Source organism: Nicotiana sylvestris, chromosome 6 (genome assembly GCF_000393655.2).
Source record: "Nicotiana sylvestris chromosome 6, ASM39365v2, whole genome shotgun sequence".
NCBI lineage: Eukaryota > Viridiplantae > Streptophyta > Magnoliopsida > Solanales > Solanaceae > Nicotiana > Nicotiana sylvestris.
The window spans coordinates 113,760,759-113,776,441 of NC_091062.1; positions in this window are offsets into that span (position 1 = coordinate 113,760,759).

Here is a 15,683-nt window from a genome sequence, read left to right on the forward strand (position 1 = left end):
TCTACATCAACGAAGACCTCGTAAGTCTTAAATATTTTTCCTATTGCCAACAGGTCAAACTTATGTACTAATTTAGGAGGAACAATAGGAGACCTATTGTACATATAATGCATGGTCACACTAAAATCACTTATCATAACACAATGGTAATGTAAATATGATACACGTCCTGATTATTAGCATCTTATGATGGTGTGAACCAAGTCTCTTTTCCAAACTTGACAAGTTTGGTGGAGTTGATTTTCGGCGTTGGCAAAAGAAAATGCATTTCCTCCTGATAACACTAAAGGTTGTGTATGTGATTTTCACCGCTCGTCAATGAAGGCAAAGAGGAACCATTGGAAAGCACAAGGGCAAGGATGAAATGAGACAATGATGACTACATTTGCCGAGGCCATATATTGAATGACATGCTTTATTCGATATTCATCAACATGTGGAGACCGCTAAGGAACTGTGGGATGCTCTGGAGAACAAGTACATGTCTGAAGATGCTTCTAGTAAGAAATTCATTGTCTCACAATTTGATAATTATAAGGTGGTAAAAGGTCGGTCAGTCATGGATCAATTTCATGAAATTCAGCGTATTGTAAGTCGTTTCGTCCAACACAAAATTCTGATGGATGAAACCTTTATAGTGTCTTCTATTATTGATAAACTACCCTTGTCATGTAAAGACTCCAAACGAAGTCTTAAACACAAAAAGGAGGATATGTCCCTGGAAGAACTTGCCAATCATCTTCGTGTAGCGCAAGAGTTCCGCAAGCAGGATGATTCCAAGGAGCCTAGCACTCAAGATGGCAAGATTAATGTCATTGAACATGGGAGTCCTCCAAACCACACAAAGGACAATATAACAATACGAAGAGGCCTTATGATGATGGCAAAAAGAAGAAGAGGTTCCAATGTATGTGCTATGAATGCAACAAACCGGGCCACAAGAAGAAGGATTGCTCTATCCGAAAACCCAAGGGGCATCAAAGTACAACTTTGTAGCCATGATCTCTGAAATCAATGTTATTGAAAATAACAATTCTTGGTGGATAGACACAGGTGCTACCAAGCATGTGTGCAATGATCATTCTTTCTTCAAGTCACTCACATAGATTGATGATGAGACCATCCTCTACATGGGGAACTCTTCAAATGTTGAAGTCAAGGGCATGGGACAAGTGAAATTGATGTTCACATCCAGAAAGATATTAATTTTAAGTGATGTATTTTATGTTCCCAGTGTTAAAAAAAATCTTGTTTCTGGTAGCTTATTGAACAAGCATGGTTTCAAACAAGTATTTGAAGCCAATAAGGTTATATTGTCTAAGGGTGGTATATTTGTTTGGTAGGGGTATTATGCCAATGACATGTTTAAGTTTAATGTAATTATTAATAATGACAATGCAATGAATGATGAAGTTTCTATTTACATCCTTGACTCTAATTTTTTGTTGTGGCATTCCCGTTTGAGTCATGTTAATTTTCATAGAATTAGGAATATGTCTAAATGTGGTTTGATATTAGTGATGATTGTGGACACTGGAAAATATAAAACTTGCATATTAACAAATATCATAAGGAAATCTTTTCCAAATCCTGAAAAGTACTAAGTTGCTTGAATTAATTCATAGTGACTTGAGTGATTTTCATAGTACTCCTACAATTGGAGGAAAGAAATATATTATTACATTCATTGATGACTACTCTAGATTTTGCAAAGTTTATCTTGTAAATTCTAAAGATGAAGCATTCAAAAAATTCAAAATTTACAAGACTGAGGTTGAATTGCAAGGTGAATCTTCTGTTATGTGTCTAAGGACCGATAGGGGAGGAGAATATTATAATCCCACATTTTTCTAAAGCACTGATATTGTCTATCAAGTAACGGCACCATATAAACCACGCCAAAATGGTGTAGTCGAACGAACAAAATCGAGTCTTAACGGAAATGGTTAATTCTTTATAGTCTAACTCGGGATTAAGTCACGGTTATTGGGGTTAAGCTATGTTAATGGCTTATTATATTCATAATAGAGTTCCTAATAAAAGGAATCTAATAACCCCATATGAACTTTGGAACAAAAGAAAACAAAATTTGAGTCATCTGAAAGTGTGGGGATGCAGGGCTATAGTTAAAGTCCCGGAACCTAGAAGGAAAAAGTTGGGTGAAAGAGGAATTGAATGCATCTTTATAGGATATGCTGAAAATAGCAAAGCTTATAGATTTTTAGTCATTGAACCAAATGATTCATACTTTGTTAATACCCTCATTGAATAATCAGATGCAATTTTTTATGAAACTAGATTTGTATCAATTCCTAGACCAAAAGATATTGTTCCAGATGATCCAAGTTCTTCCACTTCACCACCATCAATCTTTCAAAAAGGTGAAAATCAAGTTGACATTGTTGAAGTAAGAAGAAGTAAGAGAGTTAGAAAAAATAGACATATGGAGATGTCTTCTACATCTATTTATTAGAAGATTCAATTGATAAAGCTGAGAATAAAATTTTTTACTGTTATAATATAAAAAATAATCCCTCTACTTTTAGTGAGGCCATGCAATCTCCAGATGCGCCGTTATGGAAAGAGGCTATCCAGGATGAGATATATTCCATTATGAAAAATAATACTTGGATCCTAAAAGATCTTCCATCCGGTTGCAAACTCATAGATGGTAAATGGTTGTTCAAGAAGAAGTTAAAGATAGACGGTACCGTGGATAAATACAAGGCTTGCTTTGTGGTTAGGGATTTTACCCAAAAGCACAACATTGACTACGTTGACACTTATCCTCATATGGCTAGAATAGTCACGATAAGGGTGCTTATTACACTAGCCTCCATTTACAATCTAGTAATTCACCTATCAAAACTGTATTTTTGAATGATGAATTAGAAGAGGAAACCTATATGATATAACCCGAGGGTTTGTAGTTAAAGGACAAGAGAAGAAAGTTTGCAAACTTATAAGATCATTGTATGAGCTAAAACAAGTTCCTAAGCAATGACATAAAATTTTTGATGAAGTAGTTTTATCTAATGGTTTTAAAATCAATGAATCAGATAAGTGTGTTTACTCAAAATTTGGAAAAGGAAAAGAAGTTTTCATTTGCTTGTATGTAGATTATATGTTAATTTTTGAGACCGACATAGAATAGGTCAATACCACCAAAAGATTCTTATATTCTCAGTTCTCCATGAAATATATGGAGAAGTGGATGCTATTCTTGGTATAAGAATTATTAGAAATAGTTGGGGGGTTTTCTTAACACAATCTCATTATATTGAGAAAGTGTTAAAGAAATTCAATCATTTTGATTGTAATCCTATTTCTACATCGTATGATCCATAGTTTAAATTGGAAAGAAATGGCGGAAGGTCAATTGCTCAACCTGAGTATGCTAAGTTGATCGCGTGCTTGATGTACGTTATGACTAGTACGAGACCCAATATTGCATATGTAGTGGGTAAGTTGAGTGGATATACTTGTAATCTGAGTGAGTATCATTGGCATGCTATAAGAAGAGTATTATAGTATCTCAAGAAAATTCTAGACTATGACATCTATTATCGTGGTGACCCCGCTATACTAGAAGGGTATTCAGATGCAAGTTGGATAACTGATCAAGAGGATTATTCCTCAACATGTGGATGGGTATACCTCCTTATTGGGGGTGCAATATCTTGGGGGTCTAAAAAGCAAACGCGTCTTACAGTTTTGACTACGGCCGCAGAATTTGTAGCCTTGTCATCCACTTCTAAGGAAGGGGAATGGTTGAGAAATTTGCCTTTTGATATTCCATTATGGCCTAAGCCCATGCCACCGGTTTCTAGCCATTGTGATAGTGAGGCCACCTTAGCTCGAGAATACATTCATATAATATAACGGAAAGTCTAGGCATACTGGCCTTAGAAATAGTTATAAATAAATTAATTAAAGATGGGGTGATCATTGTTGACTATGTACGCTCACCTAATAATCTTGCAGATCCATAGACTAAGGTATTAGCAAGGGACTTGGTGTTGAGAACATAAAGGGGATGGGGATAAACCCCATAAAAAAAATCATTGAGGGTGAAGCCTCAACTTGACGCTTGATACAACATCCAGTCTCGAGTTCAATGAATGACAACATTCTTTATTGGTTGATAGCACTTGGTATTACCGTCCTAAAGTAAGTGCTTTGTCCTGCCATTTGTTAAAAGAAGGTTGAGTTTATAAATTCTTAATAGACCTATTGGTGGGTGTTCTTGCAGGATCACGTTACCAAGGGTTTACCTATGTGGATGCGAAGTGGGTCGCTTCAAGAAACTCGGGTTTGGCTTCTATACAGTCGCAAGAGGAGTAGAACACAAGGCCTTATGGTGTTGGTTATAAAGGAATAATGTAATATAATTCATGCGTAAAATACATCCTATTTTACAATATGGTGGTCGGTTCAAAAGACATGTCTTACTTGACTATTCAGTTTAATAGAAATTGTATTCCGCTAAGTTGAAGTCAATCGCTAGATTCTTCATTTATGCATGGGTTCACTTGTCTCTTGTTTTCTAAAGGAATTGTTGGGTTGTTATTTTCACTTAAAAATAGTGGAAGATTGTTGGAATATTTAAGAGAAAATAGCATGAATAAGCAAAAGGGCAAACATTTATTTGGCTTAAAGTTCTGATACAACATGTTGCTTTGCGAATCGTTGCGTCGCTTTGAGTATCACTTAGGCTAATTCGTCAGTCGTACAAAGAATATTAAACACAATTCACATCAAAATTTTAGTGGATCATCTTGTAGGATTTCGCTCGCTTAATCAAACTAGTTTCTAAACATGTACGTTGTATGTGTATTCCATACTAATCAATTATAAAATTTGTATAATGGTAGTAAATATAATATTAGAATAGTTTAGCAATTTAGTTTTGGGTAAGAAAACAAAATAATTAATTGAATATGCTGAAATCTTCTAACAACAATAATTAATGAGTACGAACGATCCATGAAATGGCTTCTTGTAATTAAAAGAAAAGAAAAAAGTAAAGGGGGATGACTGTATAATACTTCAAATTAATATTGTGCCCCGATTTGTTCTCTCAAATAATATCACTACATAAGACAATATGAAGAACAATTTTACATTCCTACTCCATATTACATATAATTGGCTAAAGATAAAAGGGTACTAACTTTGACGCTTACAAGAAATGAATAGAAGATAAAGTTACCATTTCTTCTTAGCTTTTTCAATAGAAGAAACAAGACTACAAAAATTTTTAAATAGTTCAAGTACCTTTCTGTTATTGTGTCCTAGTGATTTGGTCGAGTCTAAGAAGCTGAAAGGTTTTGGAAAAACTTCGCCTAGCTCCTAGTGATTCCATTAAGCTTAAAGGTTTTGGCAGGAGTGAGTTATATCAGAAGGCTTTGATAAAGTGAAACCGGAAGAAAATAAGTTTTTTTATGGTAAGCATTACGAAATACGTATAGATGTTAGCTGATCATTGTTCACAAGTTAATGACTCTCTAATGATTTTCTGCAACGGATAAAATAATTCTTTGCTATTTATTACGTTTTCATTCTTTGGAATACAAAAAGGCATACAGACTTTATGATGTAATAATAAATTTTGCAATCATATTTTTATTTGATAAAGCAATTGAACTTACACGTGTGACTCTTTTACCTTTACTAATGAAATGTTTCATGTTTGAATTTTGACAAGAAAACTATAATTCAAAATGACTATAAGAGATAAATATATTTCTCATTTATGGCCATCAACGGCTTCCCCCGTTCTAATTTTCAGATTTTACTTTTCCTTTTTAGCTTTTTTTTTTAAAAACTGTTATCTTTATAGAATATATATTAATAATTCATTTAGAATGCATATAAAACTGAAAGGTCAGATAAGAGAAAATAAATAAGATAGAATAGGGGGGCAGTCAAAATTAGCCCTAACATCATAACATATACATGTATTGCAGCTAATTGAAGAGACTCAACACCATTATCATAGTGATTAATTATTACTATTTACTATTGAATATGTTTACCTTTTTGTTATTTTATTAGAATTTAAGTTTATGTTGGCCCAAGTAAAGGTTAGTCTTGAAGACTGACAAAGGAACTCAGGCATGAACCAGGTCCATCCCTTGTAGGCATAGAAATGGGCAGATTCGAGCATGTGGGATGCACGTGAAAGAGATAAACTTAACTTGGTATATTTGATATCTCCTGATCGAAAGGTTGCATAATTGATAAGCATAAGAACTCCTTAATCAAAGAGAACACTATCCAAGATAGGGAAGGAGTTAGAAGTTGAAATCAACTAGAACTCTTCCACCAAGGATGAGTAGCATCAGAATTCTAGTCAATCTTTATTTACTAACTTTATAAATATCAGGATGTTCTCACATTACAAGGGGTTGCACAAACGCAGAAGTTAAACGTGAATTGAGAGCAAAATAGCAAGGCTTTTTGCAAGCAGTTCATGTGTGATTCAAGTGTGCAAACTTGAAGCTACATGAACCAGATTGAAGACCCACTCCATAAAGAGTTTTATGTATCTTTCTTTATTTCTAGTTCAATTGTAGTAGATGTTTTCATATTGTACCTTTCAGCTTTATCCAGAAGCAATTGTAATAGGTACTTTGAGTATTCAAGTTAGAGTTAACTTGAAGTTGTCGCAATAGTTAGAAGCTGGTTGCTACAACGGGATTAGAGGTAATCCTTAGGTTTACAAAGAGTTTTGTAAATGCTGTTTTGGCTCAGTGATTTAGTAAAATGTTGGGAAAATCCTACTGAGTAGTAGGTCGTGATTTTTTCACCTTTTGAGCGAAGTGTTTTCCACGTAAAATACTTGTGTTCTTTACTTTCCGCATTTACTATTTCTGTAATAGTAAGTTAATGAATACTTAGAAGAACCAGATCCTTCCATGATCAGTTTAATCGAAAAATTGGTCACCATACAAATCACCTCCACCCCCTTTTGTATGGTATTGAAGTACAAAACATCAATTGGTATCACAGTGGGTTATCGTTGAAGAGGCTAACACCTTAGGAATAGATTAAGATGAGTGCACCACCTGAAAATTGGGAAGGACAATCCACTGTTTGGCCTCCACTCTTTAATGGCCAGTACTACTCCTGGTGAAAAACAGGATGAGAGATCACATAATGGGAGAGAACTATGAGCTATGAGACATTGTCACTGATGGTCCCCTAGCCACCTTGAAGAAGAATGCTGAAGGAGTAGATGTACTGAAAACAAGAGCTGACTGCAATGCTGAGAACTTGAGGAAGTGAGAAAAGAATGCTAAAGCCAAGAAATGGCTTGTGTGTGGACTTGGTCTAGACGAGTACAATAGAATTCAAAGTTGTACCATTGCAAAGTAAATCTGGGATACTTTGCAAGTGGCTTATGAAGGAACACCTCAAGTGAAGAGGTCCAGAGGAACACTGTTGTATTCACAATATGAGAATTTCACCATGAAGGAAGAGGAAACCATCCAGGAGACGTATACAAGGTTCACCATACTGGCAAATGAACTTAAGTCTCTTGGAAGGGTTGTTCTTGAAGAAGACAAAATTGAGAAGATTTTGACAAGGGTTCTGCATCAGATCGGGCTTTAGCGAGAACAACTGTAATTGAATCGGGAATGGAAAGACTTCACTTCAACTCAATAAATGACGTCTACTTCGTAAGTGCTAATGCAAAATATATCACCGAAAGGAAATGTGATAAGGGAGCCTAGCCATTTCACTCTACCCGAGTAATAAAGTGGAAACCCCCCCCCCATGATCAATTAAAAGGAAAGTCGCCCAGAGATATTTGTTCAAATCCAATTCGTGAAGACAAAGTAAATTCAACAAATATAAGAAAGCAAGTCATAGGCCTCACTGTCTATCAATCAAGAAGGTAAAGGTTAAGGTTTTATTGAAAGTAGTACGTCTGCAGGGATCTATCATTAACGATTTGACCAGGACACATCCAATTGAAAGTCTAATCCCAACCTCTTTGGAATGAGCTCCAAAAAAGACTTGATTTCAGAGCGGGGAATCTTCCTACAAGTGAGCACCAAGCCAAATGTATTCAAAAAGGGTTATACCTCTGCCTAGACAAAGAGGACTTTAAGACAGCCTTGTAGAAGACATTGGATGTAACCACCCTTTAAAGGAAGAGGAGTGAAAAGCAACTTTCGATTTAAATTAGAGAAATGCTGAGCTTTATTCATTAAGGTATTATTGTAGCCTTCTAAATAGTCAGAGTGGGAACTCAAAAGTAAGAACTCTTAACCATCATTCCTTAACTCTAAAGGCGTGAATGTGTAGATCAAGGAAGAAGGGTGGGATAACGCCTGATTGATTGAGTGTCTTACAGCTCGTCATGCAAGCTAGCAAAGCCAGTGCAGAAGCAGTCCCCGGATTCACACAGGGTACTTCAAAGGAGGTTATCTTTAACATATTGCTCAACAATTCCAAATCAAAATTGGAAATATTTATTGGACCGTGATAGCCAGTTAAAACTTAACGGGGTTGAAGCATCTTCTTGGAATCACTAAGGAAGTAGGAAAGGATCCAGGGTTGCCTGAGGCCCTGAGTGCCAGGATGTTTGCTCTTGAAGATGAAGTAAACATGGTCATGGGCCAATATCTCGGTGTTGTTGAAGGTATGAATGAACACTTTACCCTAATTAGTTGGGGTAGGCGGGAGCTTAGTAGTTGCTTAGTCGTTCAAAAGTCAGACTGTCGTAAGCCCGACACTATTCTATTTACTCTCTCAAATGAGGGGTTGGTTTATTTTACTATAGGGGCCATCTCCTGTCATCCCTTAGCTATGGTTTAGGAAAGGGATCGATCGGAATGATTGCAACGAGACACACCAACACCACTACTTAGAGGTGGAAAGGGGGGCAATCGGAGGATGACAGAGCAATCACGCCTTGCTCCCTCCTAACATCTATTGGGAGGGAACCTTCTTTTAAAGTGTGATTCGTCGTTTCCAATGTGGTTAATTGCTATTAGGCTTTTTAGGAAAGTTCCCCTCTACCTATGCAGTTAGCTCGACTCCAGGTATAGCTATTAATGGGAATGTAGCCGTAGGGGGGAACTCTTCTTTTTATCTTATTCTTTGGTCAGTGTGTGCGGTGAAATCCGGGGGCTGATTTTCCCTTGACATAATGCTTCGAAGAGTGACCCCAGAAACACGGGATCTCGGGTTAGTTGCTTCCTTCGAAACATGTCGATGACCTACCAAGAATAACATCAGCTGAAGCCCCGACGAACATAGGAATCCCCCCTCCCAGGAATGCACCCGGGGTGGATCAAATCTACTCAAGCGGTTTGACGTCAGCCCACATGCGATGTGAGGCTAACAACCTGTCACATCTTATTCTCTTTTGTCATACTACACATCTTGTAATTAGTTTGGGCATCCCCTTCTTATAAAAGGGGGGTCACCAACATCTTGTAGAGTAGCTCCGATCATCCTACTCAAGGGCAATAATATCTTCTCTCTTCTCTAATTTTCTTATTCCCCTTGGTTCAAAGCCATTGATCTTTGGTCATTCTTCTTATTTATCACTTGGCACTGGCTAGAGGCCGTCTCCGTATTGATCTCCTCTTAACTTTTTCTTCATTATATAACTTAATATCGCCCGAAAGAGTCTTGTCTAATTATACCTTTAACTGTTACCCCATCCCCGACTATCCCCGATAGTTCGAGATCAATACTAATGCCGACCCCGAAGTCCCATCGACCATCTCTGCATCCGGGCAACAGCCCCCACCTACGATTTGGTTACTGCCTCTTTTTACCCCGCGTTTCATCATTAAACTTAGCATTCTTAGAATTAACTACTTTAAAAACTAGCTTGAGAATAGATCACGTATTTTTAGAATCCTATTTACAAATTTAATTATTGTTACCATTTTCACGGTAGACAGTTTGGCGCCCACCGTGGGGCTAAAAATAATAGTGGTTATTTTTTTTAGTTAGTTTTCATTACACAAATACACATCAGCTTTCACACTTTTTCTTTTCTAAGATCCTTCGACTTCAGGCCAAAATGTCCGGCTCGGTAAATGGATTTGAGAACGACAACCTCGAAAATCACGGGGAAAATGGTGTGGCTGTCCCAGCTGCTGGAGCACCTCCATGGAATCCTGATATCACTCCCGGACCGATCCTAGTGGACGCAGATTCATAGAACGCACAACAAGTTGACAAAACTTCTCACACCGACAGAAGCGTACGACACAACGACCAATAGGAAACTCAAAAAACCCCGGCCCGAGAAGAACAGGAAGTTAGTCTTCATGTTATTTTTGAAATGTTGCAGGCACAACAACTGGCCATTTCTCAACTGCAAAGCCATCCGAGAACCCCCAGCACAGCGGTGCGAGAGATGGCTCCCCCCACCGAGCGAGCACTCGAAAGGTCAAGCCACAACGGGTCAGTGGCTGACGCCGCCATCGTAAAAATGCTCGAGGACCTCACCAAAAGGATCAAATCATGTGAAAGAATGATTGCAGCCAACGACAAAAAAGTCGAGTCCTACAACTCCAGGGTCGATCAGATCCCAGGTGAGCCCCCGGTCCTCAAAGGTTTGGATTCAAAGAAGTTCATTCAGAGGCCGTTCCCCGAGGAAGCAGCCCCGAAGCCTATCCCGAAAAAATTTAGAATGCTGGAGCTCCCCAAGTACAATGGCACCTCCGACCCTAACGAACACGTCACTGCTTACACTTGTGCAGTAAAAGGCAACGACATAAAAAATGACGAGATCGAGTCCGTGTTGCTAAAAAAATTCGGAGAAACGCTTTCAAAGGGGGCCATGATGTGGTACCATAACTTGGCTCCCAACTCCATAGATTCGTTCGCCATGCTAGCAGACTCCTTCGTAAAAACACATGCCAGAGCCATCAAGGTAGCAGCGAGGAAATCTGACGTTTTCAAAATCAAGTAGAGAGAGAACGAGATGTTGCGAGAACTCATATCCTGCTTTCAGATGGAATGGATAGAGCTGCAACCAGTCTCCAACAATTGGGCGGTGCACGCCTTCACCCAAGGCCTGAATGAATGAAGCTCGATGGCTTCAAAACAGTTGAAGCATAATCTAATCGAATATCCGGCCGTTACCTGGTTGGACGTTCACAACCGATACCAGTCAAAGATCAGGGTCAAGGATGACCAGCTGGGAGCCCCTTTGGGCTCAATATACCCAAACAGACTATGGCAAAAGAGTCGAAACCAAGCAAAGAAAGGTACCAACCGCAACATAAAGACAGAAGAAACGTCCCGAGGTGCAACCTACCCCGCAACGATCGGAGGATAGATCGAGGACAAGATCCCCGGGGGATCATCAACAGAACCAGGTTCGATCGGAACATGGTGCCGACAAATGCGCCCCACTTATTGGAATACAACTTCAGCGTCGACATATCAGACATCGTGTTCACTATCGGCAAAATCAAGGACGCCAAGTGGCCCAAACCAATACAGTCGGACCCTTCATAGAGGAATTACAACCTAGTGTGTTAGTTCCATAACACACACAGTCACAGGACCAGGGATTGCCATCAACTACGAGAAGAAGTGGCCCGGCTACTCAACAAAGCGCACCTTCGGGAATTCCTTAGCGATCGGGCCAAAAATCAATTTCGAGACAGGGAAGCAACCAAGAAGAATGAGGCAAATGAACCACAACACGTCATCCACATGATCATGGAGGGCGCCGATGCCCTGCAGAAATCCGTGATGAGGAAAACAAAAATATCCATCACTAGGGATAAACGGACTCGGGGATATATCCCCGAAGACGCCCTTACGTTCAGCGAAGAAGATACCGAGGCCCTGTCTCAACCCCACAATAATGCCTGGTAATCTCATTTCTTGTAAATTCTTTTTAGATAAAACGTGTACTCATGGATCCAGGTAGCTCGGCCAGTATTATCAGGTCGAGCGTGATAGAATAGCTCGGACTGCTTGAATGGATCGTGCCCGCCACTCAGGTCCTCAATGGGTTCAATATGGCGAGCGAAACAACGAAAGGAGAAATTGTCCTTCCGATTACCGTGGCCGGCACAACCCAAGACATCAAATTCCATGTCATCGAGGGAGATATAAGGTTTAACACCTTGTTTGGGCGACCGTGGATACACTGCATGAGAGCAGTACCATCCACCCTCCACCAGATGATAAAATTCCCGACGAAGGACGGGGTCAAAACTATCTATGGGGAACAACACGCGGCAAGGGAAATATTTGCAATACATGACGTGTTATCAGTGCCCATACCCCTACACCTGAATAGGCCAGCGGGCGAATCAGGTATCAGCCCCGGTCGGGTTTGACAACACGAAGTAGAAATCTGCATCGCATGTCCGCCCTCGGGCGGTCATAATAAGCCAATCTCAAGGCGCCACCAGCATATCTCGTTTCAAGGTACAACCATTCCTTTTGTTTCATTTCGGATTAAGAACTAACCCTCATGCAGGCACTCAACCGGAGATACCAGAACGCTAACACTATCAAGAGGCCTCGAGACACTATCAAGAGGCCTCATACAGGCACCCATTACACTCTTTTCCTTCGACCGAGTTTTTATCCCAAAAAAAGGAGGGTTTTTACCGGCAAGGTTTTTAATGAGGCAACGTCTGCGAAGCTTCCTAAAGGGGAAACTCCACGAATTGCTCGAAGCCACCCTTACAGCCAACTTTCAAGTGGTGAGGGGCATTCCCCCTAGAAGCCACCCGATTCGAAGGAGGTGGGGAAACACCAAGCAAAGGTTCCTTTAGGGAGATGATGTATTAGGCCAAACGGTCGATGTAATCAAACCCCGCCAAAGCAGAAGCATGTACTATTATATCGGGAAATCAAAAAATACCCCCTTTTCCATAAAAAAAGAGAAAGGCTCCTTCTCAGACAATGACAACGTGAAAATAATTGGAGCAACCAAACTCGACCTAAAAATAGATCGACTCAACACAACAACACGTGTATTGCGCCAATGGATCAGAGAATATCTTCCAAACATCTCATTCTCCAAAAGGGAAAATCACAGTATACTCTCGACAGAAGCCTCTCTGCCAAATATGTCCTAATATACTCGGAGACTTAAACGATTCAGCGCCCACACGACCCTAGGGTCGGAACCCCGGGCTCACAAAGCCCTCACAATGCAACTCCGAGTTCACAAGAAGCGATCTTCAAGCTAAAAAACTCGATGACTCAGAAACTATCGCCAATTGCCGTACACTGGAAAATCTTAAACTGTAAGACCCTAGCGGGCAAACTCGGCATAACCAGATCTATTCTACATCACACAAACTGTAAGACCTCAATAGGCATGACAAACTATAAGACCTTAACAGGCATGAAAATCCTGAAGTTTAGGCTATACACCGCATTTGTAAGAATCCCTAAAGGGCATACCCTCGGTGTAGATGCTTAAACTATCACTTGGGATCAAAAATAGCTACGTCCAAACGCACATGACTACGGTTAAAACGGATGATACAGACAAAATAACGCGACTCGAGGACGCTCGACTGTTGCTAAAAATCGCAGATCACTACTTCGAATATACTTCGGAAAGAACCGGTTAAAACAGGCTTCTCTCAACAGGCAAAAACGAGCTCCGTCCACATCGGCTCAAAACTGCAAGAGTGTCGATCTACTCGACCTACGAGCTATGAACCTTACGAGGTGCTCGAAACATCGCCGACAACGACTTGAAATCAAGGTTCCTCTGGAATCGATGACGGGACAGGCAAAAATACTCTAAAAAGACCTTAACGAGCTGAAACAAAGCATACAAAAAAGCCCACGAGCAAAAATAGCGTAAGAGCCATTGTCGCCAGCTAAAAGCTTATATCAACTTGAGGATTAAAATGAGCTCGAATCGTAACCCAATTTGGAGACCGAATCCAAAATAGTTAACTATGGAAGCCTCTGGGCCACATACTGAAAGGTCTCAACGACCGAATGGAATAAGTGCCACTATTACCGGCCAGGAAATCAAGGAAATTTGAGGGTCGATTACAGCTCGAATCGCAATGCGACTCGGAGACTGGACCCGAAAACTGCAATATGCCTAAGGGTATTAGTGCCACTATCGCCGGCCAGGAAATCAAAGAAATTTAATGGTCGATTACAACTTAAATTGCAACGTGACTCGGAGACTAGACCCAAAAACTGTAATATGCCTAAGGGCACGGCATAAGTGCCGCCGTCGCTGGCCAGAAACTAAAAAAAAAAAAATTTAAGGGTCAATTACAGCTTGAATCGCAACGCAACTCAGAGACTGGACCCAAAAACTGTAATGTGCCTAAGGGAACGGCATAAGTGCCACTGTCGTCGGCCGAGTAAACTTCCGGGCCGCGTGCCCGTAAGGTCACTTCAACCCAAAGCACAAAGGGCCATCATCATTTGCCCATGCAGGCAGGAAACATATTGAGGGTCAATTGAAGCTCGAGTCACAATGCCACTCGGAGACTGGACCAAAATGATTGGAACGGTGAATGTCTAGGGGCAGGAGAAAAAATCAAATACTACCTACCCGCACGGGCACAAAAAATGCAAGGGTGAGGAGGCTCGAGCCGAAGCCCGACTCGAAAACTAAGCCTAAACAGCCAGGCCAAGTACGGAGGCCCCAACACCTGCTCACATTAAGGATCACACTTAAGAGCCCCCGGACCTATCTGATCAATCCCCGACCTACGAGGATCCCACCGAACATCAAAACCAGCCCGCCTGGTCGAAAGCAATAACAAAGAAAATGGTATAGAAGAGGTAAAACTTCAAATTTCTTCTTATATATTACATGCACAAAAATGGTGTATTCTCCACCTACAGGCATATTCTGCATATATCAGAAACAAAGCGAGAAAGAGGCAAAATCTACACTCCGCACTAAAAGGGCTACAGCTTGTCAAAATTCACCCTCCGCAACTTCAGCAAGAAGCGACCAAGCGCCACGATTACTCCCCCTTACTCGAGCCAATTCCTCCGGGAAAACGGAGCCCCTTGCACTGACCTCCTCAAGTGCTTCTCTTCGGGATCTGCAATGAACATATTCCTCAATCCCCTTCTCTCAGTCGAGGGTTCACTTCAGCTCAGCTTGGGCATCAACAACACCCTTCATACAAATCGCCATCTCCTGATCAGCCTTGGTTCAGCTTAGTGGCACTTCGGCTCAAGCATCAATTATCTTAGCTCTAAAACTTCGAAAGATCAGATTCGAAGTTTCCCAATCATACAAGCTGCCATAAGGAATTGAACCTCGAAGGTAGAGGCCTTGGCCGAGGCATTCGTCCCCTCCGAAGCTTGAGCCTGCACTTGAGCCCTTAGCTCCCTACGAACAACTCTGACACGGTTGACGTCGCCCTTAAGCCTTAAAGGTAGAAAGAGGTGAATTGTGTACTACAAGAAGTCACCTGCTCCATCAAATAGCTCTCGTAGTTTGGGCTCCGATACGCCTTATATCACTAATACTGCAGCTCATCTTCCTTCTCTTCACTAAGGAGTCTAAGTACTCACCCTCATCCAGATTATTTTGAGGCTTGGCCCCTTGACAAATCATCTCGGACCTAAGCCCGTCACAGGCCCAAACGAGGAAGGCCCAACAGAGGAAGGAAGGCATGACTACTAAATTCGCCATCGTCATAGGTAGAGCTGGCGAAGCGCGAGGCACACCGCCT